An 18001-nucleotide genomic window follows, 5' to 3' on the forward strand; every position below is an offset into this window, starting at 1 on the left:
CTCCCCCGCTCGCACGCTCACGCCCATCGCGTTTCTTCTCCCCGACGTGTCCGCGCGGGCCCCGCCGGCCGTTCCCAGCACGTGCGTGCACCCACCCTCGCCTCGATCATGCCCACCCCGCATGCGTTAAATGCAACTTGTGCGCATGGCATGTCGGGTGCGATCATACCAGCACTAATGCACCGGATCCCATCAGAACTCCGCAGTTAAGCGTGATTGGGCGAGAGTAGTACTAAGTTGGGTGACCACTTGGGAAGTCCTCGTGTTGCACCCCTTTTTTATATTTCTTTTGCTCGTTACTTCAATTTCTCCCCGTTCTTTTCTTCCTTTCTTTACAAATGGCAACCTCCCCCGCTCGCACGCTCACGCCCATCGCGTTTCTTCTCCCCGACGTGTCCGCGCGGGCCCCGCCGGCCGTTCCCAGCACGTGCGTGCACCCACCCTCGCCTCGATCATGCCCACCCCGCATGCGTTAAATGCAACTTGTGCGCATGGCATGTCGGGTGCGATCATACCAGCACTAATGCACCGGATCCCATCAGAACTCCGCAGTTAAGCGTGCTTGGGCGAGAGTAGTACTAAGTTGGGTGACCACTTGGGAAGTCCTCGTGTTGCACCCCTTTTTTGTATTTCTTTTGCTCGTTACTTCAATTTCTCCCCCTTCTTTTCTTCCTTTCTTTACAAATGGCAACCTCCCCCGCTCGCACGCTCACGCCCATCGCGTTTCTTCTCCCCGACGTGTCCGCGCGGGCCCCGCCGGCCGTTCCCAGCACGTGCGTGCACCCACCCTCGCCTCGATCATGCCCACCCCGCATGCGTTAACTGCAACTTGTGCGCATGGCATGTCGGGTGCGATCATACCAGCACTAATGCACCGGATCCCATCAGAACTCCGCAGTTAAGCGTGCTTGGGCGAGAGTAGTACTAAGTTGGGTGACCACTTGGGAAGTCCTCGTGTTGCACCCCTTTTTTATATTTCTTTTGCTCGTTACTTCAATTTCTCCCCGTTCTTTTCTTCCTTTCTTTACAAATGGCAACCTCCCCCGCTCGCACGCTCACGCCCATCGCGTTTCTTCTCCCCGACGTGTCCGCGCGGGCCCCGCCGGCCGTTCCCAGCACGTGCGTGCACCCACCCTCGCCTCGATCATGCCCACCCCGCATGCGTTAAATGCAACTTGTGCGCATGGCATGTCGGGTGCGATCATACCAGCACTAATGCACCGGATCCCATCAGAACTCCGCAGTTAAGCGTGCTTGGGCGAGAGTAGTACTAAGTTGGGTGACCACTTGGGAAGTCCTCGTGTTGCACCCCTTTTTTATATTTCTTTTGCTCGTTACTTCAATTTCTCCCCCTTCTTTTCTTCCTTTCTTTACAAATGGCAACCTCCCCCGCTCGCACGCTCACGCCCATCGCGTTTCTTCTCCCCGACGTGTCCGCGTGGGCCCCGCCGGCCGTTCCCAGCACGTGCGTGCACCCACCCTCGCCTCGATCATGCCCACCCCGCATGCGTTAAATGCAACTTGTGCGCATGGCATGTCGGGTGCGATCATACCAGCACTAATGCACCGGATCCCATCAGAACTCCGCAGTTAAGCGTGCTTGGGCGAGAGTAGTACTAAGTTGGGTGACCACTTGGGAAGTCCTCGTGTTGCACCCCTTTTTTATATTTCTTTTGCTCGTTACTTCAATTTCTCCCCGTTCTTTTCTTCCTTTCTTTACAAATGGCAACCTCCCCCGCTCGCACGCTCACGCCCATCGCGTTTCTTCTCCCCGACGTGTCCGCGCGGGCCCCGCCGGCCGTTCCCAGCACGTGCGTGCACCCACCCTCGCCTCGATCATGCCCACCCCGCATGCGTTAAATGCAACTTGTGCGCATGGCATGTCGGGTGCGATCATACCAGCACTAATGCACCGGATCCCATCAGAACTCCGCAGTTAAGCGTGCTTGGGCGAGAGTAGTACTAAGTTGGGTGACCACTTGGGAAGTCCTCGTGTTGCACCCCTTTTTTATATTTCTTTTGCTCGTTACTTCAATTTCTCCCCCTTCTTTTCTTCCTTTCTTTACAAATGGCAACCTCCCCCGCTCGCACGCTCACGCCCATCGCGTTTCTTCTCCCCGACGTGTCCGCGCGGGCCCCGCCGGCCGTTCCCAGCACGTGCGTGCACCCACCCTCGTCTCGATCATGCCCACCCCGCAAGCGTTAACTGCAACTTGTGCGCATGGCATGTCGGGTGCGATCATACCAGCACTAATGCACCGGATCCCATCAGAACTCCGCAGTTAAGCGTGCTTGGGCGAGAGTAGTACTAAGTTGGGTGACCACTTGGGAAGTCCTCGTGTTGCACCCCTTTTTTATATTTCTTTTGCTCGTTACTTCAATTTCTCCCCGTTCTTTTCTTCCTTTCTTTACAAATGGCAACCTCCCCCGCTCGCACGCTCACGCCCATCGCGTTTCTTCTCCCCGACGTGTCCGCGCGGGCCCCGCCGGCCGTTCCCAGCACGTGCGTGCACCCACCCTCGCCTCGATCATGCCCACCCCGCATGCGTTAAATGCAACTTGTGCGCATGGCATGTCGGGTGCGATCATACCAGCACTAATGCACCGGATCCCATCAGAACTCTGCAGTTAAGCGTGCTTGGGCGAGAGTAGTACTAAGTTGGGTGACCACTTGGGAAGTCCTCGTGTTGCACCCCTTTTTTATATTTCTTTTGCTCGTTACTTCAATTTCTCCCCCTTCTTTTCTTCCTTTCTTTACAAATGGCAACCTCCCCCGCTCGCACGCTCACGCCCATCGCGTTTCTTCTCCCCGACGTGTCCGCGCGGGCCCCGCCGGCCGTTCCCAGCACGTGCGTGCACCCACCCTCGCCTCGATCATGCCCACCCCGCATGCGTTAAATGCAACTTGTGCGCATGGCATGTCGGGTGCGATCATACCAGCACTAATGCACCGGATCCCATCAGAACTCCGCAGTTAAGCGTGCTTGGGCGAGAGTAGTACTAAGTTGGGTGACCACTTGGGAAGTCCTCGTGTTGCACCCCTTTTTTTATTTCTTTTGCTCGTTACTTCAATTTCTCCCCGTTCTTTTCTTCCTTTCTTTACAAATGGCAACCTCCCCCGCTCGCACGCTCACGCCCATCGCGTTTCTTCTCCCCGACGTGTCCGCGCGGGCCCCGCCGGCCGTTCCCAGCACGTGCGTGCACCCACCCTCGCCTCGATCATGCCCACCCCGCATGCGTTAAATGCAATTTGTGCGCATGGCATGTCGGGTGCGATCATACCAGCACTAATGCACCGGATCCCATCAGAACTCCGCAGTTAAGCGTGCTTGGGCTGAGTAGTACTAAGTTGGGTGACCACTTGGGAAGTCCTCGTGTTGCACCCCTTTTTTATATTTCTTTTGCTCGTTACTTCAATTTCTCCCCGTTCTTTTCTTCCTTTCTTTACAAATGGCAACCTCCCCCGCTCGCACGCTCACGCCCATCGCGTTTCTTCTCCCCGACGTGTCCGCGCGGGCCCCGCCGGCCGTTCCCAGCACGTGCGTGCACCCACCCTCGCCTCGATCATGCCCACCCCGCATGCGTTAAATGCAATTTGTGCGCATGGCATGTCGGGTGCGATCATACCAGCACTAATGCACCGGATCCCATCAGAACTCCGCAGTTAAGCGTGCTTGGGCGAGAGTAGTACTAAGTTGGGTGACCACTTGGGAAGTCCTCGTGTTGCACCCCTTTTTTATATTTCTTTTGCTCGTTACTTCAATTTCTCCCCCTTCTTTTCTTCCTTTCTTTACAAATGGCAACCTCCCCCGCTCGCACGCTCACGCCCATCGCGTTTCTTCTCCCCGACGTGTCCGCGCGGGCCCCGCCGGCCGTTCCCAGCACGTGCGTGCACCCACCCTCGCCTCGATCATGCCCACCCCGCATGCGTTAAATGCAATTTGTGCGCATGGCATGTCGGGTGCGATCATACCAGCACTAATGCACCGGATCCCATCAGAACTCCGCAGTTAAGCGTGCTTGGGCGAGAGTAGTACTAAGTTGGGTGACCACTTGGGAAGTCCTCGTGTTGCACCCCTTTTTTATATTTCTTTTGCTCGTTACTTCAATTTCTCCCCGTTCTTTTCTTCCTTTCTTTACAAATGGCAACCTCCCCCGCTCGCACGCTCACGCCCATCGCGTTTCTTCTCCCCGACGTGTCCGCGCGGGCCCCGCCGGCCGTTCCCAGCACGTGCGTGCACCCACCCTCGCCTCGATCATGCCCACCCCGCATGCGTTAAATGCAACTTGTGCGCATGGCATGTCGGGTGCGATCATACCAGCACTAATGCACCGGATCCCATCAGAACTCTGCAGTTAAGCGTGCTTGGGCGAGAGTAGTACTAAGTTGGGTGACCACTTGGGAAGTCCTCGTGTTGCACCCCTTTTTTATATTTCTTTTGCTCGTTACTTCAATTTCTCCCCCTTCTTTTCTTCCTTTCTTTACAAATGGCAACCTCCCCCGCTCGCACGCTCACGCCCATCGCGTTTCTTCTCCCCGACGTGTCCGCGCGGGCCCCGCCGGCCGTTCCCAGCACGTGCGTGCACCCACCCTCGCCTCGATCATGCCCACCCCGCATGCGTTAAATGCAACTTGTGCGCATGGCATGTCGGGTGCGATCATACCAGCACTAATGCACCGGATCCCATCAGAACTCCGCAGTTAAGCGTGCTTGGGCGAGAGTAGTACTAAGTTGGGTGACCACTTGGGAAGTCCTCGTGTTGCACCCCTTTTTTATATTTCTTTTGCTCGTTACTTCAATTTCTCCCCGTTCTTTTCTTCCTTTCTTTACAAATGGCAACCTCCCCCGCTCGCACGCTCACGCCCATCGCGTTTCTTCTCCCCGACGTGTCCGCGCGGGCCCCGCCGGCCGTTCCCAGCACGTGCGTGCACCCACCCTCGTCTCGATCATGCCCACCCCGCAAGCGTTAACTGCAACTTGTGCGCATGGCATGTCGGGTGCGATCATACCAGCACTAATGCACCGGATCCCATCAGAACTCCGCAGTTAAGCGTGCTTGGGCGAGAGTAGTACTAAGTTGGGTGACCACTTGGGAAGTCCTCGTGTTGCACCCCTTTTTTATATTTCTTTTGCTCGTTACTTCAATTTCTCCCCGTTCTTTTCTTCCTTTCTTTACAAATGGCAACCTCCCCCGCTCGCACGCTCACGCCCATCGCGTTTCTTCTCCCCGACGTGTCCGCGCGGGCCCCGCCGGCCGTTCCCAGCACGTGCGTGCACCCACCCTCGCCTCGATCATGCCCACCCCGCATGCGTTAAATGCAACTTGTGCGCATGGCATGTCGGGTGCGATCATACCAGCACTAATGCACCGGATCCCATCAGAACTCCGCAGTTAAGCGTGCTTGGGCGAGAGTAGTACTAAGTTGGGTGACCACTTGGGAAGTCCTCGTGTTGCACCCCTTTTTTATATTTCTTTTGCTCGTTACTTCAATTTCTCCCCGTTCTTTTCTTCCTTTCTTTACAAATGGCAACCTCCCCCGCTCGCACGCTCACGCCCATCGCGTTTCTTCTCCCCGACGTGTCCGCGCGGGCCCCGCCGGCCGTTCCCAGCACGTGCGTGCACCCACCCTCGCCTCGATCATGCCCACCCCGCATGCGTTAAATGCAACTTGTGCGCATGGCATGTCGGGTGCGATCATACCAGCACTAATGCACCGGATCCCATCAGAACTCCGCAGTTAAGCGTGCTTGGGCGAGAGTAGTACTAAGTTGGGTGACCACTTGGGAAGTCCTCGTGTTGCACCCCTTTTTTATATTTCTTTTGCTCGTTACTTCAATTTCTCCCCCTTCTTTTCTTCCTTTCTTTACAAATGGCAACCTCCCCCGCTCGCACGCTCACGCCCATCGCGTTTCTTCTCCCCGACGTGTCCGCGCGGGCCCCGCCGGCCGTTCCCAGCACGTGCGTGCACCCACCCTCGCCTCGATCATGCCCACCCCGCATGCGTTAAATGCAACTTGTGCGCATGGCATGTCGGGTGCGATCATACCAGCACTAATGCACCGGATCCCATCAGAACTCCGCAGTTAAGCGTGCTTGGGCGAGAGTAGTACTAAGTTGGGTGACCACTTGGGAAGTCCTCGTGTTGCACCCCTTTTTTATATTTCTTTTGCTCGTTACTTCAATTTCTCCCCGTTCTTTTCTTCCTTTCTTTACAAATGGCAACCTCCCCCGCTCGCACGCTCACGCCCATCGCGTTTCTTCTCCCCGACGTGTCCGCGCGGGCCACGCCGGCCGTTCCCAGCACGTGCGTGCACCCACCCTCGCCTCGATCATGCCCACCCCGCATGCGTTAAATGCAACTTGTGCGCATGGCATGTCGGGTGCGATCATACCAGCACTAATGCACCGGATCCCATCAGAACTCCGCAGTTAAGCGTGCTTGGGCGAGAGTAGTACTAAGTTGGGTGACCACTTGGGAAGTCCTCGTGTTGCACCCCTTTTTTATATTTCTTTTGCTCGTTACTTCAATTTCTCCCCCTTCTTTTCTTCCTTTCTTTACAAATGGCAACCTCCCCCGCTCGCACGCTCACGCCCATCGCGTTTCTTCTCCCCGACGTGTCCGCGCGGGCCCCGCCGGCCGTTCCCAGCACGTGCGTGCACCCACCCTCGCCTCGATCATGCCCACCCCGCATGCGTTAAATGCAACTTGTGCGCATGGCATGTCGGGTGCGATCATACCAGCACTAATGCACCGGATCCCATCAGAACTCCGCAGTTAAGCGTGCTTGGGCGAGAGTAGTACTAAATTGGGTGACCACTTGGGAAGTCCTCGTGTTGCACCCCTTTTTTATATTTCTTTTGCTCGTTACTTCAATTTCTCCCCGTTCTTTTCTTCCTTTCTTTACAAATGGCAACCTCCCCCGCTCGCACGCTCACGCCCATCGCGTTTCTTCTCCCCGACGTGTCCGCGCGGGCCCCGCCGGCCGTTCCCAGCACGTGCGTGCACCCACCCTCGCCTCGATCATGCCCACCCCGCATGCGTTAAATGCAATTTGTGCGCATGGCATGTCGGGTGCGATCATACCAGCACTAATGCATCGGATCCCATCAGAACTCCGCAGTTAAGCGTGCTTGGGCGAGAGTAGTACTAAGTTGGGTGACCACTTGGGAAGTCCTCGTGTTGCACCCCTTTTTTATATTTCTTTTGCTCGTTACTTCAATTTCTCCCCCTTCTTTTCTTCCTTTCTTTACAAATGGCAACCTCCCCCGCTCGCACGCTCACGCCCATCGCGTTTCTTCTCCCCGACGTGTCCGCGCGGGCCCCGCCGGCCGTTCCCAGCACGTGCGTGCACCCACCCTCGCCTCGATCATGCCCACCCCGCATGCGTTAAATGCAACTTGTGCGCATGGCATGTCGGGTGCGATCATACCAGCACTAATGCACCGGATCCCATCAGAACTCCGCAGTTAAGCGTGCTTGGGCGAGAGTAGTACTAAGTTGGGTGACCACTTGGGAAGTCCTCGTGTTGCACCCCTTTTTTATATTTCTTTTGCTCGTTACTTCAATTTCTCCCCGTTCTTTTCTTCCTTTCTTTACAAATGGCAACCTCCCCCGCTCTCACGCTCACGCCCATCGCGTTTCTTCTCCCCGACGTGTCCGCGCGGGCCCCGCCGGCCGTTCCCAGCACGTGCGTGCACCCACCCTCGCCTCGATCATGCCCACCCCGCATGCGTTAAATGCAATTTGTGCGCATGGCATGTCGGGTGCGATCATACCAGCACTAATGCACCGGATCCCATCAGAACTCCGCAGTTAAGCGTGCTTGGGCGAGAGTAGTACTAAGTTGGGTGACCACTTGGGAAGTCCTCGTGTTGCACCCCTTTTTTATATTTCTTTTGCTCGTTACTTCAATTTCTCCCCGTTCTTTTCTTCCTTTCTTTACAAATGGCAACCTCCCCCGCTCGCACGCTCACGCCCATCGCGTTTCTTCTCCCCGACGTGTCCGCGCGGGCCCCGCCGGCCGTTCCCAGCACGTGCGTGCACCCACCCTCGCCTCGATCATGCCCACCCCGCATGCGTTAAATGCAATTTGTGCGCATGGCATGTCGGGTGCGATCATACCAGCACTAATGCACCGGATCCCATCAGAACTCCGCAGTTAAGCGTGCTTGGGCGAGAGTAGTACTAAGTTGGGTGACCACTTGGGAAGTCCTCGTGTTGCACCCCTTTTTTATATTTCTTTTGCTCGTTACTTCAATTTCTCCCCGTTCTTTTCTTCCTTTCTTTACAAATGGCAACCTCCCCCGCTCGCACGCTCACGCCCATCGCGTTTCTTCTCCCCGACGTGTCCGCGCGGGCCCCGCCGGCCGTTCCCAGCACGTGCGTGCACCCACCCTCGCCTCGATCATGCCCACCCCGCATGCGTTAAATGCAACTTGTGCGCATGGCATGTCGGGTGCGATCATACCAGCACTAATGCACCGGATCCCATCAGAACTCCGCAGTTAAGCGTGCTTGGGCGAGAGTAGTACTAAGTTGGGTGACCACTTGGGAAGTCCTCGTGTTGCACCCCTTTTTTATATTTCTTTTGCTCGTTACTTCAATTTCTCCCCGTTCTTTTCTTCCTTTCTTTACAAATGGCAACCTCCCCCGCTCGCACGCTCACGCCCATCGCGTTTCTTCTCCCCGACGTGTCCGCGCGGGCCCCGCCGGCCGTTCCCAGCACGTGCGTGCACCCACCCTCGCCTCGATCATGCCCACCCCGCATGCGTTAAATGCAATTTGTGCGCATGGCATGTCGGGTGCGATCATACCAGCACTAATGCACCGGATCCCATCAGAACTCCGCAGTTAAGCGTGCTTGGGCGAGAGTAGTACTAAGTTGGGTGACCACTTGGGAAGTCCTCGTGTTGCACCCCTTTTTTATATTTCTTTTGCACGTTACTTCAATTTCTCCCCGTTCTTTTCTTCCTTTCTTTACAAATGGCAACCTCCCCCGCTCGCACGCTCACGCCCATCGCGTTTCTTCTCCCCGACGTGTCCGCGCGGGCCCCGCCAGCCGTTCCCAGCACGTGCGTGCACCCACCCTCGCCTCGATCATGCCCACCCCGCATGCGTTAAATGCAATTTGTGCGCATGGCATGTCGGGTGCGATCATACCAGCACTAATGCACCGGATCCCATCAGAACTCCGCAGTTAAGCGTGCTTGGGCGAGAGTAGTACTAAGTTGGGTGACCACTTGGGAAGTCCTCGTGTTGCACCCCTTTTTTATATTTCTTTTGCTCGTTACTTCAATTTCTCCCCCTTCTTTTCTTCCTTTCTTTACAAATGGCAACCTCCCCCGCTCGCACGCTCACGCCCATCGCGTTTCTTCTCCCCGACGTGTCCGCGCGGGCCCCGCCGGCCGTTCCCAGCACGTGCGTGCACCCACCCTCGCCTCGATCATGCCCACCCCGCATGCGTTAAATGCAATTTGTGCGCATGGCATGTCGGGTGCGATCATACCAGCACTAATGCACCGGATCCCATCAGAACTCCGCAGTTAAGCGTGCTTGGGCGAGAGTAGTACTAAGTTGGGTGACCACTTGGGAAGTCCTCGTGTTGCACCCCTTTTTTATATTTCTTTTGCTCGTTACTTCAATTTCTCCCTGTTCTTTTCTTCCTTTCTTTACAAATGGCAACCTCCCCCGCTCGCACGCTCACGCCCATCGCGTTTCTTCTCCCCGACGTGTCCGCGCGGGCCCCGCCGGCCGTTCCCAGCACGTGCGTGCACCCACCCTCGCCTCGATCATGCCCACCCCGCATGCGTTAAATGCAATTTGTGCGCATGGCATGTCGGTTGCGATCATACCAGCACTAATGCACCGGATCCCATCAGAACTCCGCAGTTAAGCGTGCTTGGGCGAGAGTAGTACTAAGTTGGGTGACCACTTGGGAAGTCCTCGTGTTGCACCCCTTTTTTATATTTCTTTTGCTCGTTACTTCAATTTCTCCCCGTTCTTTTCTTCCTTTCTTTACAAATGGCAACCTCCCCCGCTCGCACGCTCACGCCCATCGCGTTTCTTCTCCCCGACGTGTCCGCGCGGGCCCCGCCGTCCGTTCCCAGCACGTGCGTGCACCCACCCTCGCCTCGATCATGCCCACCCCGCATGCGTTAAATGCAATTTGTGCGCATGGCATGTCGGGTGCGATCATACCAGCACTAATGCACCGGATCCCATCAGAACTCCACAGTTAAGCGTGCTTGGGCGAGAGTAGTACTAAGTTGGGTGACCACTTGGGAAGTCCTCGTGTTGCACCCCTTTTTTATATTTCTTTTGCTCGTTACTTCAATTTCTCCCCGTTCTTTTCTTCCTTTCTTTACAAATGGCAACCTCCCCCGCTCGCACGCTCACGCCCATCGCGTTTCTTCTCCCCGACGTGTCCGCGCGGGCCCCGCCGGCCGTTCCCAGCACGTGCGTGCACCCACCCTCGCCTCGATCATGCCCACCCCGCATGCGTTAAATGCAATTTGTGCGCATGGCATGTCGGGTGCGATCATACCAGCACTAATGCACCGGATCCCATCAGAACTCCGCAGTTAAGCGTGCTTGGGCGAGAGTAGTACTAAGTTGGGTGACCACTTGGGAAGTCCTCGTGTTGCACCCCTTTTTTATATTTCTTTTGCTCGTTACTTCAATTTCTCCCCGTTCTTTTCTTCCTTTCTTTACAAATGGCAACCTCCCCCGCTCGCACGCTCACGCCCATCGCGTTTCTTCTCCCCGACGTGTCCGCGCGGGCCCCGCCGGCCGTTCCCAGCACGTGCGTGCACCCACCCTCGCCTCGATCATGCCCACCCCGCATGCGTTAAATGCAATTTGTGCGCATGGCATGTCGGGTGCGATCATACCAGCACTAATGCACCGGATCCCATCAGAACTCCGCAGTTAAGCGTGCTTGGGCGAGAGTAGTACTAAGTTGGGTGACCACTTGGGAAGTCCTCGTGTTGCACCCCTTTTTTATATTTCTTTTGCTCGTTACTTCAATTTCTCCCCCTTCTTTTCTTCCTTTCTTTACAAATGGCAACCTCCCCCGCTCGCACGCTCACGCCCATCGCGTTTCTTCTCCCCGACGTGTCCGCGCGGGCCCCGCCGGCCGTTCCCAGCACGTGCGTGCACCCACCCTCGCCTCGATCATGCCCACCCCGCATGCGTTAAATGCAATTTGTGCGCATGGCATGTCGGGTGCGATCATACCAGCACTAATGCACCGGATCCCATCAGAACTCCACAGTTAAGCGTGCTTGGGCGAGAGTAGTACTAAGTTGGGTGACCACTTGGGAAGTCCTCGTGTTGCACCCCTTTTTTATATTTCTTTTGCTCGTTACTTCAATTTCTCCCTGTTCTTTTCTTCCTTTCTTTACAAATGGCAACCTCCCCCGCTCGCACGCTCACGCCCATCGCGTTTCTTCTCCCCGACGTGTCCGCGCGGGCCCCGCCGGCCGTTCCCAGCACGTGCGTGCACCCACCCTCGCCTCGATCATGCCCACCCCGCATGCGTTAAATGCAACTTGTGCGCATGGCATGTCGGGTGCGATCATACCAGCACTAATGCACCGGATCCCATCAGAACTCCGCAGTTAAGGGTGCTTGGGCGAGAGTAGTACTAAGTTGGGTGACCACTTGGGAAGTCCTCGTGTTGCACCCCTTTTTTATATTTCTTTTGCTCGTTACTTCAATTTCTCCCCGTTCTTTTCTTCCTTTCTTTACAAATGGCAACCTCCCCCGCTCGCACGCTCACGCCCATCGCGTTTCTTCTCCCCGACGTGTCCGCGCGGGCCCCGCCGGCCGTTCCCAGCACGTGCGTGCACCCACCCTCGCCTCGATCATGCCCACCCCGCATGCGTTAAATGCAACTTGTGCGCATGGCATGTCGGGTGCGATCATACCAGCACTAATGCACCGGATCCCATCAGAACTCCGCAGTCAAGCGTGCTTGGCGAGAGTAGTACTAAGTTGGGTGACCACTTGGGAAGTCCTCGTGTTGCACCCCTTTTTTATATTTCTTTTGCTCGTTACTTCAATTTCTCCCCGTTCTTTTCTTCCTTTCTTTACAAATGGCAACCTCCCCCGCTCGCACGCTCACGCCCATCGCGTTTCTTCTCCCCGACGTGTCCGCGCGGGCCCCGCCGGCCGTTCCCAGCACGTGCGTGCACCCACCCTCGCCTCGATCATGCCCACCCCGCATGCGTTAAATGCAACTTGTGCGCATGGCATGTCGGGTGCGATCATACCAGCACTAATGCACCGGATCCCATCAGAACTCCGCAGTTAAGAGTGCTTGGGCGAGAGTAGTACTAAGTTGGGTGACCACTTGGGAAGTCCTCGTGTTGCACCCCTTTTTTATATTTCTTTTGCTCGTTACTTCAATTTCTCCCCGTTCTTTTCTTCCTTTCTTTACAAATGGCAACCTCCCCCGCTCGCACGCTCACGCCCATCGCGTTTCTTCTCCCCGACGTGTCCGCGCGGGCCCCGCCGGCCGTTCCCAGCACGTGCGTGCACCCACCCTCGCCTCGATCATGCCCACCCCGCATGCGTTAAATGCAATTTGTGCGCATGGCATGTCGGGTGCGATCATACCAGCACTAATGCACCGGATCCCATCAGAACTCCGCAGTTAAGCGTGCTTGGGCGAGAGTAGTACTAAGTTGGGTGACCACTTGGGAAGTCCTCGTGTTGCACCCCTTTTTTATATTTCTTTTGCTCGTTACTTCAATTTCTCCCCGTTCTTTTCTTCCTTTCTTTACAAATGGCAACCTCCCCCGCTCGCACGCTCACGCCCATCGCGTTTCTTCTCCCCGACGTGTCCGCGCGGGCCCCGCCGGCCGTTCCCAGCACGTGCGTGCACCCACCCTCGCCTCGATCATGCCCACCCCGCATGCGTTAAATGCAACTTGTGCGCATAGCATGTCAGGTGCGATCATACCAGCACTAATGCACCGGATCCCATCAGAACTCCGCAGTTAAGCGTGCTTGGGCGAGAGTAGTACTAAGTTGGGTGACCACTTGGGAAGTCCTCGTGTTGCACCCCTTTTTTATATTTCTTTTGCTCGTTACTTCAATTTCTCCCCGTTCTTTTCTTCCTTTCTTTACAAATGGCAACCTCCCCCGCTCGCACGCTCACGCCCATCACGTTTCTTCTCCCCGACGTGTCCGCGCGGGCCCCGCCGGCCGTTCCCAGCACGTGCGTGCACCCACCCTCGCCTCGATCATGCCCACCCCGCATGCGCTAAATGCAACTTGTGCGCATGGCATGTCGGGTGCGATCATACCAGCACTAATGCACCGGATCCCATCAGAACTCCGCAGTTAAGCGTGCTTGGGCGAGAGTAGTACTAAGTTGGGTGACCACTTGGGAAGTCCTCGTGTTGCACCCCTTTTTTATATTTCTTTTGCTCGTTACTTCAATTTCTCCCCGTTCTTTTCTTCCTTTCTTTACAAATGGCAACCTCCCCCGCTCGCACGCTCACGCCCATCGCGTTTCTTCTCCCCGACGTGTCCGCGCGGGCCCCGCCGGCCGTTCCCAGCACGTGCGTGCACCCACCCTCGCCTCGATCATGCCCACCCCGCATGCGTTAAATGCAATTTGTGCGCATGACATGTCGGGTGCGATCATACCAGCACTAATGCACCGGATCCCATCAGAACTCCGCAGTTAAGCGTGCTTGGGCGAGAGTAGTACGAAGTTGGGTGACCACTTGGGAAGTCCTCGTGTTGCACCCCTTTTTTATATTTCTTTTGCTCGTTACTTCAATTTCTCCCCGTTCTTTTCTTCCTTTCTTTACAAATGGCAACCTCCCCCGCTCGCACGCTCACGCCCATCGCGTTTCTTCTCCCCGACGTGTCCGCGCGGGCCCCGCCGGCCGTTCCCAGCACGTGCGTGCACCCACCCTCGCCTCGATCATGCCCACCCCGCATGCGTTAAATGCAACTTGTGCGCATGGCATGTCGGGTGCGATCATACCAGCACTAATGCACCGGATCCCATCAGAACTCCGCAGTTAAGCGTGCTTGGGCGAGAGTAGTACTAAGTTGGGTGACCACTTGGGAAGTCCTCGTGTTGCACCCCTTTTTTATATTTCTTTTGCTCGTTACTTCAATTTCTCCCCGTTCTTTTCTTCCTTTCTTTACAAATGGCAACCTCCCCCGCTCGCACGCTCACGCCCATCGCGTTTCTTCTCCCCGACGTGTCCGCGCGGGCCCCGCCGGCCGTTCCCAGCACGTGCGTGCACCCACCCTCGCCTCGATCATGCCCACCCCGCATGCGTTAAATGCAACTTGTGCGCATGGCATGTCGGGTGCGATCATACCAGCACTAATGCACCGGATCCCATCAGAACTCCGCAGTTAAGCGTGCTTGGGCGAGAGTAGTACTAAGTTGGGTGACCACTTGGGAAGTCCTCGTGTTGCACCCCTTTTTTATATTTCTTTTGCTCGTTACTTCAATTTCTCCCCGTTCTTTTCTTCCTTTCTTTACAAATGGCAACCTCCCCCGCTCGCACGCTCACGCCCATCGCGTTTCTTCTCCCCGACGTGTCCGCGCGGGCCCCGCCGGCCGTTCCCAGCACGTGCGTGCACCCACCCTCGCCTCGATCAATCCCACCCCGCATGCGTTAAATGCAATTTGTGCGCATGGCATGTCGGGTGCGATCATACCAGCACTAATGCACCGGATCCCATCAGAACTCCGCAGTCAAGCGTGCTTGGGCGAGAGTAGTACTAAGTTGGGTGACCACTTGGGAAGTCCTCGTGTTGCACCCCTTTTTATTATTTCTTTTGCTCGTTACGTCAATTTCTCCCCGTTCTTTTCTTCCTTTCTTTACAAATGGCAACCTCCCCCGCTCGCACGCTCACGCCCATCGCGTTTCTTCTCCCCGACGTGTCCGCGCGGGCCCCGCCGGCCGTTCCCAGCACGTGCGTGCCCCCACCCTCGCCTCGATCATGCCCACCCCGCATGCGTTAAATGCAACTTGTGCGCATGGCATGTCGGGTGCGATCATACCAGCACTAATGCACCGGATCCCATCAGAACTCCGCAGTTAAGCGTGCTTGGGCGAGAGTAGTACTAAGTTGGGTGACCACTTGGGAAGTCCTCGTGTTGCACCCCTTTTTTATATTTCTTTTGCTCGTTACTTCAATTTCTCCCCGTTCTTTTCTTCCTTTCTTTACAAATGGCAACCTCCCCCGCTCGCACGCTCACGCCCATCGCGTTTCTTCTCCCCGACGTGTCCGCGCGGGCCCCGCCGGCCGTTCCCAGCACGTGCGTGCACCCACCCTCGCCTCGATCATGCCCACCCCGCATGCGTTAAATGCAATTTGTGCGCATGGCATGTCGGGTGCGATCATACCAGACCTAATGCACCGGATCCCATCAGAACTCCGCAGTTAAGCGTGCTTGGGCGAGAGTAGTACTAAGTTGGGTGACCACTTGGGAAGTCCTCGTGTTGCACCCCTTTTTTATATTTCTTTTGCTCGTTACTTCAATTTCTCCCCGTTCTTTTCTTCCTTTCTTTACAAATGGCAACCTCCCCCGCTCGCACGCTCACGCCCATCGCGTTTCTTCTCCCCGACGTGTCCGCGCGGGCCCCGCCGGCCGTTCCCAGCACGTGCGTGCACCCACCCTCGCCTCGATCATGCCCACCCCGCATGCGTTAAATGCAATATTTGCGCATGGCATGTCGGGTGCGATCATACCAGCACTAATGCACCGGATCCCATCAGAACTCCGCAGTTAAGCGTGCTTGGGCGAGAGTAGTACTAAGTTGGGTGACCACTTGGGAAGTCCTCGTGTTGCACCCCTTTTTTATATTTCTTTTGCTCGTTACTTCAATTTCTCCCCGTTCTTTTCTTCCTTTCTTTACAAATGGCAACCTCCCCCGCTCGCACGCTCACGCCCATCGCGTTTCTTCTCCCCGACGTGTCCGCGCGGGCCCCGCCGGCCGTTCCCAGCACGTGCGTGCACCCACCCTCGCCTCGATCATGCCCACCCCGCATGCGTTAAATGCAATTTGTGCGCATGGCATGTCGGGTGCGATCATACCAGCACTAATGCACCGGATCCCATCAGAACTCCGCAGTTAAGCGTGCTTGGGCGAGAGTAGTACTAAGTTGGGTGACCACTTGGGAAGTCCTCGTGTTGCACCCCTTTTTATTATTTCTTTTGCTCGTTACGTCAATTTCTCCCCGTTCTTTTCTTCCTTTCTTTACAAATGGCAACCTCCCCCGCTCGCACGCTCACGCCCATCGCGTTTCTTCTCCCCGACGTGTCCGCGCGGGCCCCGCCGGCCGTTCCCAGCACGTGCGTGCCCCCACCCTCGCCTCGATCATGCCCACCCCGCATGCGTTAAATGCAACTTGTGCGCATGGCATGTCGGGTGCGATCATACCAGCACTAATGCACCGGATCCCATCAGAACTCCGCAGTTAAGCGTGCTTGGGCGAGAGTAGTACTAAGTTGGGTGACCACTTGGGAAGTCCTCGTGTTGCACCCCTTTTTTATATTTCTTTTGCTCGTTACTTCAATTTCTCCCCGTTCTTTTCTTCCTTTCTTTACAAATGGCAACCTCCCCCGCTCGCACGCTCACGCCCATCGCGTTTCTTCTCCCCGACGTGTCCGCGCGGGCCCCGCCGGCCGTTCCCAGCACGTGCGTGCACCCACCCTCGCCTCGATCATGCCCACCCCGCATGCGTTAAATGCAATTTGTGCGCATGGCATGTCGGGTGCGATCATACCAGACCTAATGCACCGGATCCCATCAGAACTCCGCAGTTAAGCGTGCTTGGGCGAGAGTAGTACTAAGTTGGGTGACCACTTGGGAAGTCCTCGTGTTGCACCCCTTTTTTATATTTCTTTTGCTCGTTACTTCAATTTCTCCCCGTTCTTTTCTTCCTTTCTTTACAAATGGCAACCTCCCCCGCTCGCACGCTCACGCCCATCGCGTTTCTTCTCCCCGACGTGTCCGCGCGGGCCCCGCCGGCCGTTCCCAGCACGTGCGTGCACCCACCCTCGCCTCGATCATGCCCACCCCGCATGCGTTAAATGCAACTTGTGCGCATGGCATGTCGGGTGCGATCATACCAGCACTAATGCACCGGATCCCATCAGAACTCCGCAGTTAAGCGTGCTTGGGCGAGAGTAGTACTAAGTTGGGTGACCACTTGGGAAGTCCTCGTGTTGAACCCCTTTTTTATATTTCTTTTGCTCGTTACTTCAATTTCTCCCCGTTCTTTTCTTCCTTTCTTTACAAATGGCAACCTCCCCCGCTCGCACGCTCACGCCCATCGCGTTTCTTCTCCCCGACGTGTCCGCGCGGGCCCCGCCGGCCGTTCCCAGCACGTGCGTGCACCCACCCTCGCCTCGATCATGCCCACCCCGCATGCGTTAAATGCAACTTGTGCGCATGGCATGTCGGGTGCGATCATACCAGCACTAATGCACCGGATTCCATCAGAACTCCGCAGTTAAGCGTGCTTGGGCGAGAGTAGTACGAAGTTGGGTGACCACTTGGGAAGTCCTCGTGTTGCACCCCTTTTTTATATTTCTTTTGCTCGTTACTTCAATTTCTCCCCGTTCTTTTCTTCCTTTCTTTACAAATGGCAACCTCCCCCGCTCGCACGCTCACGCCCATCGCGTTTCTTCTCCCCGACGTGTCCGCGCGGACCCCGCCGGCCGTTCCCAGCACGTGCGTGCACCCACCCTCGCCTCGATCATGCCCACCCCGCATGCGTTAAATGCAACTTGTGCGCATGGCATGTCGGGTGCGATCATACCAGCACTAATGCACCGGATCCCATCAGAACTCCGCAGTTAAGCGTGCTTGGGCGAGAGTAGTACTAAGTTGGGTGACCACTTGGGAAGTCCTCGTGTTGCACCCCTTTTTTATATTTCTTTTGCTCGTTACTTCAATTTCTCCCCGTTCTTTTCTTCCTTTCTTTACAAATGGCAACCTCCCCCGCTCG

The 18001-nt window shown here is 56.2% G+C and overlaps 52 non-coding genes across 52 annotated transcripts; all 52 read left to right on the forward strand.

Moving 5' to 3' along the window:
* The first annotated feature begins 155 nt into the window (after positions 1-155).
* On the forward strand, positions 156-274 carry LOC147794035 (5S ribosomal RNA). The gene has a single exon (XR_015413342.1). It is a non-coding gene; the product is annotated as a 5S ribosomal RNA (ribosomal RNA).
* Positions 275-501: 227 nt separating this feature from the next.
* On the forward strand, positions 502-620 carry LOC147794036 (5S ribosomal RNA). Its single transcript, XR_015413591.1, has one exon. It is a non-coding gene; the product is annotated as a 5S ribosomal RNA (ribosomal RNA).
* Positions 621-847: 227 nt separating this feature from the next.
* LOC147794037 (5S ribosomal RNA) lies at positions 848-966 on the forward strand. The gene has a single exon (XR_015413597.1). It is a non-coding gene; the product is annotated as a 5S ribosomal RNA (ribosomal RNA).
* Positions 967-1193: 227 nt separating this feature from the next.
* Positions 1194-1312, forward strand: LOC147794038 (5S ribosomal RNA). The gene has a single exon (XR_015413599.1). It is a non-coding gene; the product is annotated as a 5S ribosomal RNA (ribosomal RNA).
* A 227-nt stretch (positions 1313-1539) lies between these two features.
* Positions 1540-1658, forward strand: LOC147794039 (5S ribosomal RNA). The gene has a single exon (XR_015413602.1). It is a non-coding gene; the product is annotated as a 5S ribosomal RNA (ribosomal RNA).
* Positions 1659-1885: 227 nt separating this feature from the next.
* Positions 1886-2004, forward strand: LOC147794040 (5S ribosomal RNA). The gene has a single exon (XR_015413606.1). It is a non-coding gene; the product is annotated as a 5S ribosomal RNA (ribosomal RNA).
* Positions 2005-2231: 227 nt separating this feature from the next.
* LOC147794041 (5S ribosomal RNA) lies at positions 2232-2350 on the forward strand. The gene has a single exon (XR_015413610.1). It is a non-coding gene; the product is annotated as a 5S ribosomal RNA (ribosomal RNA).
* Positions 2351-2577: 227 nt separating this feature from the next.
* LOC147794042 (5S ribosomal RNA) lies at positions 2578-2696 on the forward strand. The gene has a single exon (XR_015413212.1). It is a non-coding gene; the product is annotated as a 5S ribosomal RNA (ribosomal RNA).
* A 227-nt stretch (positions 2697-2923) lies between these two features.
* On the forward strand, positions 2924-3042 carry LOC147794043 (5S ribosomal RNA). The gene has a single exon (XR_015413613.1). It is a non-coding gene; the product is annotated as a 5S ribosomal RNA (ribosomal RNA).
* Positions 3043-3268: 226 nt separating this feature from the next.
* On the forward strand, positions 3269-3386 carry LOC147794044 (5S ribosomal RNA). The gene has a single exon (XR_015413517.1). It is a non-coding gene; the product is annotated as a 5S ribosomal RNA (ribosomal RNA).
* Positions 3387-3613: 227 nt separating this feature from the next.
* LOC147794045 (5S ribosomal RNA) lies at positions 3614-3732 on the forward strand. Its single transcript, XR_015413621.1, has one exon. It is a non-coding gene; the product is annotated as a 5S ribosomal RNA (ribosomal RNA).
* Positions 3733-3959: 227 nt separating this feature from the next.
* LOC147794046 (5S ribosomal RNA) lies at positions 3960-4078 on the forward strand. Its single transcript, XR_015413631.1, has one exon. It is a non-coding gene; the product is annotated as a 5S ribosomal RNA (ribosomal RNA).
* Positions 4079-4305: 227 nt separating this feature from the next.
* Positions 4306-4424, forward strand: LOC147794047 (5S ribosomal RNA). The gene has a single exon (XR_015413217.1). It is a non-coding gene; the product is annotated as a 5S ribosomal RNA (ribosomal RNA).
* A 227-nt stretch (positions 4425-4651) lies between these two features.
* Positions 4652-4770, forward strand: LOC147794048 (5S ribosomal RNA). The gene has a single exon (XR_015413640.1). It is a non-coding gene; the product is annotated as a 5S ribosomal RNA (ribosomal RNA).
* Positions 4771-4997: 227 nt separating this feature from the next.
* LOC147794049 (5S ribosomal RNA) lies at positions 4998-5116 on the forward strand. Its single transcript, XR_015413642.1, has one exon. It is a non-coding gene; the product is annotated as a 5S ribosomal RNA (ribosomal RNA).
* A 227-nt stretch (positions 5117-5343) lies between these two features.
* LOC147794050 (5S ribosomal RNA) lies at positions 5344-5462 on the forward strand. The gene has a single exon (XR_015413643.1). It is a non-coding gene; the product is annotated as a 5S ribosomal RNA (ribosomal RNA).
* A 227-nt stretch (positions 5463-5689) lies between these two features.
* On the forward strand, positions 5690-5808 carry LOC147794051 (5S ribosomal RNA). Its single transcript, XR_015413645.1, has one exon. It is a non-coding gene; the product is annotated as a 5S ribosomal RNA (ribosomal RNA).
* A 227-nt stretch (positions 5809-6035) lies between these two features.
* On the forward strand, positions 6036-6154 carry LOC147794052 (5S ribosomal RNA). Its single transcript, XR_015413646.1, has one exon. It is a non-coding gene; the product is annotated as a 5S ribosomal RNA (ribosomal RNA).
* Positions 6155-6381: 227 nt separating this feature from the next.
* LOC147794053 (5S ribosomal RNA) lies at positions 6382-6500 on the forward strand. The gene has a single exon (XR_015413648.1). It is a non-coding gene; the product is annotated as a 5S ribosomal RNA (ribosomal RNA).
* A 227-nt stretch (positions 6501-6727) lies between these two features.
* On the forward strand, positions 6728-6846 carry LOC147794054 (5S ribosomal RNA). Its single transcript, XR_015413111.1, has one exon. It is a non-coding gene; the product is annotated as a 5S ribosomal RNA (ribosomal RNA).
* A 227-nt stretch (positions 6847-7073) lies between these two features.
* On the forward strand, positions 7074-7192 carry LOC147794055 (5S ribosomal RNA). The gene has a single exon (XR_015413303.1). It is a non-coding gene; the product is annotated as a 5S ribosomal RNA (ribosomal RNA).
* A 227-nt stretch (positions 7193-7419) lies between these two features.
* Positions 7420-7538, forward strand: LOC147794056 (5S ribosomal RNA). Its single transcript, XR_015413649.1, has one exon. It is a non-coding gene; the product is annotated as a 5S ribosomal RNA (ribosomal RNA).
* Positions 7539-7765: 227 nt separating this feature from the next.
* LOC147794057 (5S ribosomal RNA) lies at positions 7766-7884 on the forward strand. Its single transcript, XR_015413650.1, has one exon. It is a non-coding gene; the product is annotated as a 5S ribosomal RNA (ribosomal RNA).
* A 227-nt stretch (positions 7885-8111) lies between these two features.
* LOC147794058 (5S ribosomal RNA) lies at positions 8112-8230 on the forward strand. Its single transcript, XR_015413654.1, has one exon. It is a non-coding gene; the product is annotated as a 5S ribosomal RNA (ribosomal RNA).
* A 227-nt stretch (positions 8231-8457) lies between these two features.
* On the forward strand, positions 8458-8576 carry LOC147794059 (5S ribosomal RNA). The gene has a single exon (XR_015413655.1). It is a non-coding gene; the product is annotated as a 5S ribosomal RNA (ribosomal RNA).
* Positions 8577-8803: 227 nt separating this feature from the next.
* On the forward strand, positions 8804-8922 carry LOC147794060 (5S ribosomal RNA). Its single transcript, XR_015413656.1, has one exon. It is a non-coding gene; the product is annotated as a 5S ribosomal RNA (ribosomal RNA).
* A 227-nt stretch (positions 8923-9149) lies between these two features.
* Positions 9150-9268, forward strand: LOC147794061 (5S ribosomal RNA). The gene has a single exon (XR_015413657.1). It is a non-coding gene; the product is annotated as a 5S ribosomal RNA (ribosomal RNA).
* Positions 9269-9495: 227 nt separating this feature from the next.
* Positions 9496-9614, forward strand: LOC147794062 (5S ribosomal RNA). The gene has a single exon (XR_015413658.1). It is a non-coding gene; the product is annotated as a 5S ribosomal RNA (ribosomal RNA).
* Positions 9615-9841: 227 nt separating this feature from the next.
* On the forward strand, positions 9842-9960 carry LOC147794063 (5S ribosomal RNA). Its single transcript, XR_015413265.1, has one exon. It is a non-coding gene; the product is annotated as a 5S ribosomal RNA (ribosomal RNA).
* Positions 9961-10187: 227 nt separating this feature from the next.
* On the forward strand, positions 10188-10306 carry LOC147794064 (5S ribosomal RNA). The gene has a single exon (XR_015413337.1). It is a non-coding gene; the product is annotated as a 5S ribosomal RNA (ribosomal RNA).
* Positions 10307-10533: 227 nt separating this feature from the next.
* Positions 10534-10652, forward strand: LOC147794065 (5S ribosomal RNA). The gene has a single exon (XR_015413659.1). It is a non-coding gene; the product is annotated as a 5S ribosomal RNA (ribosomal RNA).
* A 227-nt stretch (positions 10653-10879) lies between these two features.
* On the forward strand, positions 10880-10998 carry LOC147794066 (5S ribosomal RNA). The gene has a single exon (XR_015413661.1). It is a non-coding gene; the product is annotated as a 5S ribosomal RNA (ribosomal RNA).
* Positions 10999-11225: 227 nt separating this feature from the next.
* On the forward strand, positions 11226-11344 carry LOC147794067 (5S ribosomal RNA). The gene has a single exon (XR_015413339.1). It is a non-coding gene; the product is annotated as a 5S ribosomal RNA (ribosomal RNA).
* A 227-nt stretch (positions 11345-11571) lies between these two features.
* On the forward strand, positions 11572-11690 carry LOC147794068 (5S ribosomal RNA). Its single transcript, XR_015413101.1, has one exon. It is a non-coding gene; the product is annotated as a 5S ribosomal RNA (ribosomal RNA).
* A 227-nt stretch (positions 11691-11917) lies between these two features.
* LOC147794069 (5S ribosomal RNA) lies at positions 11918-12035 on the forward strand. The gene has a single exon (XR_015413551.1). It is a non-coding gene; the product is annotated as a 5S ribosomal RNA (ribosomal RNA).
* A 227-nt stretch (positions 12036-12262) lies between these two features.
* Positions 12263-12381, forward strand: LOC147794070 (5S ribosomal RNA). The gene has a single exon (XR_015413894.1). It is a non-coding gene; the product is annotated as a 5S ribosomal RNA (ribosomal RNA).
* Positions 12382-12608: 227 nt separating this feature from the next.
* On the forward strand, positions 12609-12727 carry LOC147794071 (5S ribosomal RNA). Its single transcript, XR_015413664.1, has one exon. It is a non-coding gene; the product is annotated as a 5S ribosomal RNA (ribosomal RNA).
* A 227-nt stretch (positions 12728-12954) lies between these two features.
* Positions 12955-13073, forward strand: LOC147794072 (5S ribosomal RNA). The gene has a single exon (XR_015413268.1). It is a non-coding gene; the product is annotated as a 5S ribosomal RNA (ribosomal RNA).
* A 227-nt stretch (positions 13074-13300) lies between these two features.
* On the forward strand, positions 13301-13419 carry LOC147794073 (5S ribosomal RNA). The gene has a single exon (XR_015413665.1). It is a non-coding gene; the product is annotated as a 5S ribosomal RNA (ribosomal RNA).
* Positions 13420-13646: 227 nt separating this feature from the next.
* Positions 13647-13765, forward strand: LOC147794074 (5S ribosomal RNA). Its single transcript, XR_015413328.1, has one exon. It is a non-coding gene; the product is annotated as a 5S ribosomal RNA (ribosomal RNA).
* Positions 13766-13992: 227 nt separating this feature from the next.
* On the forward strand, positions 13993-14111 carry LOC147794075 (5S ribosomal RNA). Its single transcript, XR_015413666.1, has one exon. It is a non-coding gene; the product is annotated as a 5S ribosomal RNA (ribosomal RNA).
* Positions 14112-14338: 227 nt separating this feature from the next.
* LOC147794076 (5S ribosomal RNA) lies at positions 14339-14457 on the forward strand. The gene has a single exon (XR_015413667.1). It is a non-coding gene; the product is annotated as a 5S ribosomal RNA (ribosomal RNA).
* Positions 14458-14684: 227 nt separating this feature from the next.
* LOC147794077 (5S ribosomal RNA) lies at positions 14685-14803 on the forward strand. Its single transcript, XR_015413163.1, has one exon. It is a non-coding gene; the product is annotated as a 5S ribosomal RNA (ribosomal RNA).
* Positions 14804-15030: 227 nt separating this feature from the next.
* LOC147794078 (5S ribosomal RNA) lies at positions 15031-15149 on the forward strand. Its single transcript, XR_015413670.1, has one exon. It is a non-coding gene; the product is annotated as a 5S ribosomal RNA (ribosomal RNA).
* A 227-nt stretch (positions 15150-15376) lies between these two features.
* Positions 15377-15495, forward strand: LOC147794079 (5S ribosomal RNA). Its single transcript, XR_015413463.1, has one exon. It is a non-coding gene; the product is annotated as a 5S ribosomal RNA (ribosomal RNA).
* A 227-nt stretch (positions 15496-15722) lies between these two features.
* LOC147794080 (5S ribosomal RNA) lies at positions 15723-15841 on the forward strand. Its single transcript, XR_015413671.1, has one exon. It is a non-coding gene; the product is annotated as a 5S ribosomal RNA (ribosomal RNA).
* A 227-nt stretch (positions 15842-16068) lies between these two features.
* On the forward strand, positions 16069-16187 carry LOC147794081 (5S ribosomal RNA). The gene has a single exon (XR_015413672.1). It is a non-coding gene; the product is annotated as a 5S ribosomal RNA (ribosomal RNA).
* Positions 16188-16414: 227 nt separating this feature from the next.
* Positions 16415-16533, forward strand: LOC147794082 (5S ribosomal RNA). Its single transcript, XR_015413673.1, has one exon. It is a non-coding gene; the product is annotated as a 5S ribosomal RNA (ribosomal RNA).
* Positions 16534-16760: 227 nt separating this feature from the next.
* Positions 16761-16879, forward strand: LOC147794083 (5S ribosomal RNA). The gene has a single exon (XR_015413465.1). It is a non-coding gene; the product is annotated as a 5S ribosomal RNA (ribosomal RNA).
* Positions 16880-17106: 227 nt separating this feature from the next.
* LOC147794084 (5S ribosomal RNA) lies at positions 17107-17225 on the forward strand. The gene has a single exon (XR_015413414.1). It is a non-coding gene; the product is annotated as a 5S ribosomal RNA (ribosomal RNA).
* Positions 17226-17452: 227 nt separating this feature from the next.
* Positions 17453-17571, forward strand: LOC147794085 (5S ribosomal RNA). Its single transcript, XR_015413444.1, has one exon. It is a non-coding gene; the product is annotated as a 5S ribosomal RNA (ribosomal RNA).
* A 227-nt stretch (positions 17572-17798) lies between these two features.
* On the forward strand, positions 17799-17917 carry LOC147794086 (5S ribosomal RNA). The gene has a single exon (XR_015413674.1). It is a non-coding gene; the product is annotated as a 5S ribosomal RNA (ribosomal RNA).
* The last annotated feature ends 84 nt before the right edge of the window (positions 17918-18001 follow it).

The sequence above is a fragment of the Cucurbita pepo genome, chromosome 1 (genome assembly GCF_057944985.1).
Source record: "Cucurbita pepo subsp. pepo isolate OVF chromosome 1, ASM5794498v1, whole genome shotgun sequence".
Lineage (NCBI taxonomy): Eukaryota > Viridiplantae > Streptophyta > Magnoliopsida > Cucurbitales > Cucurbitaceae > Cucurbita > Cucurbita pepo.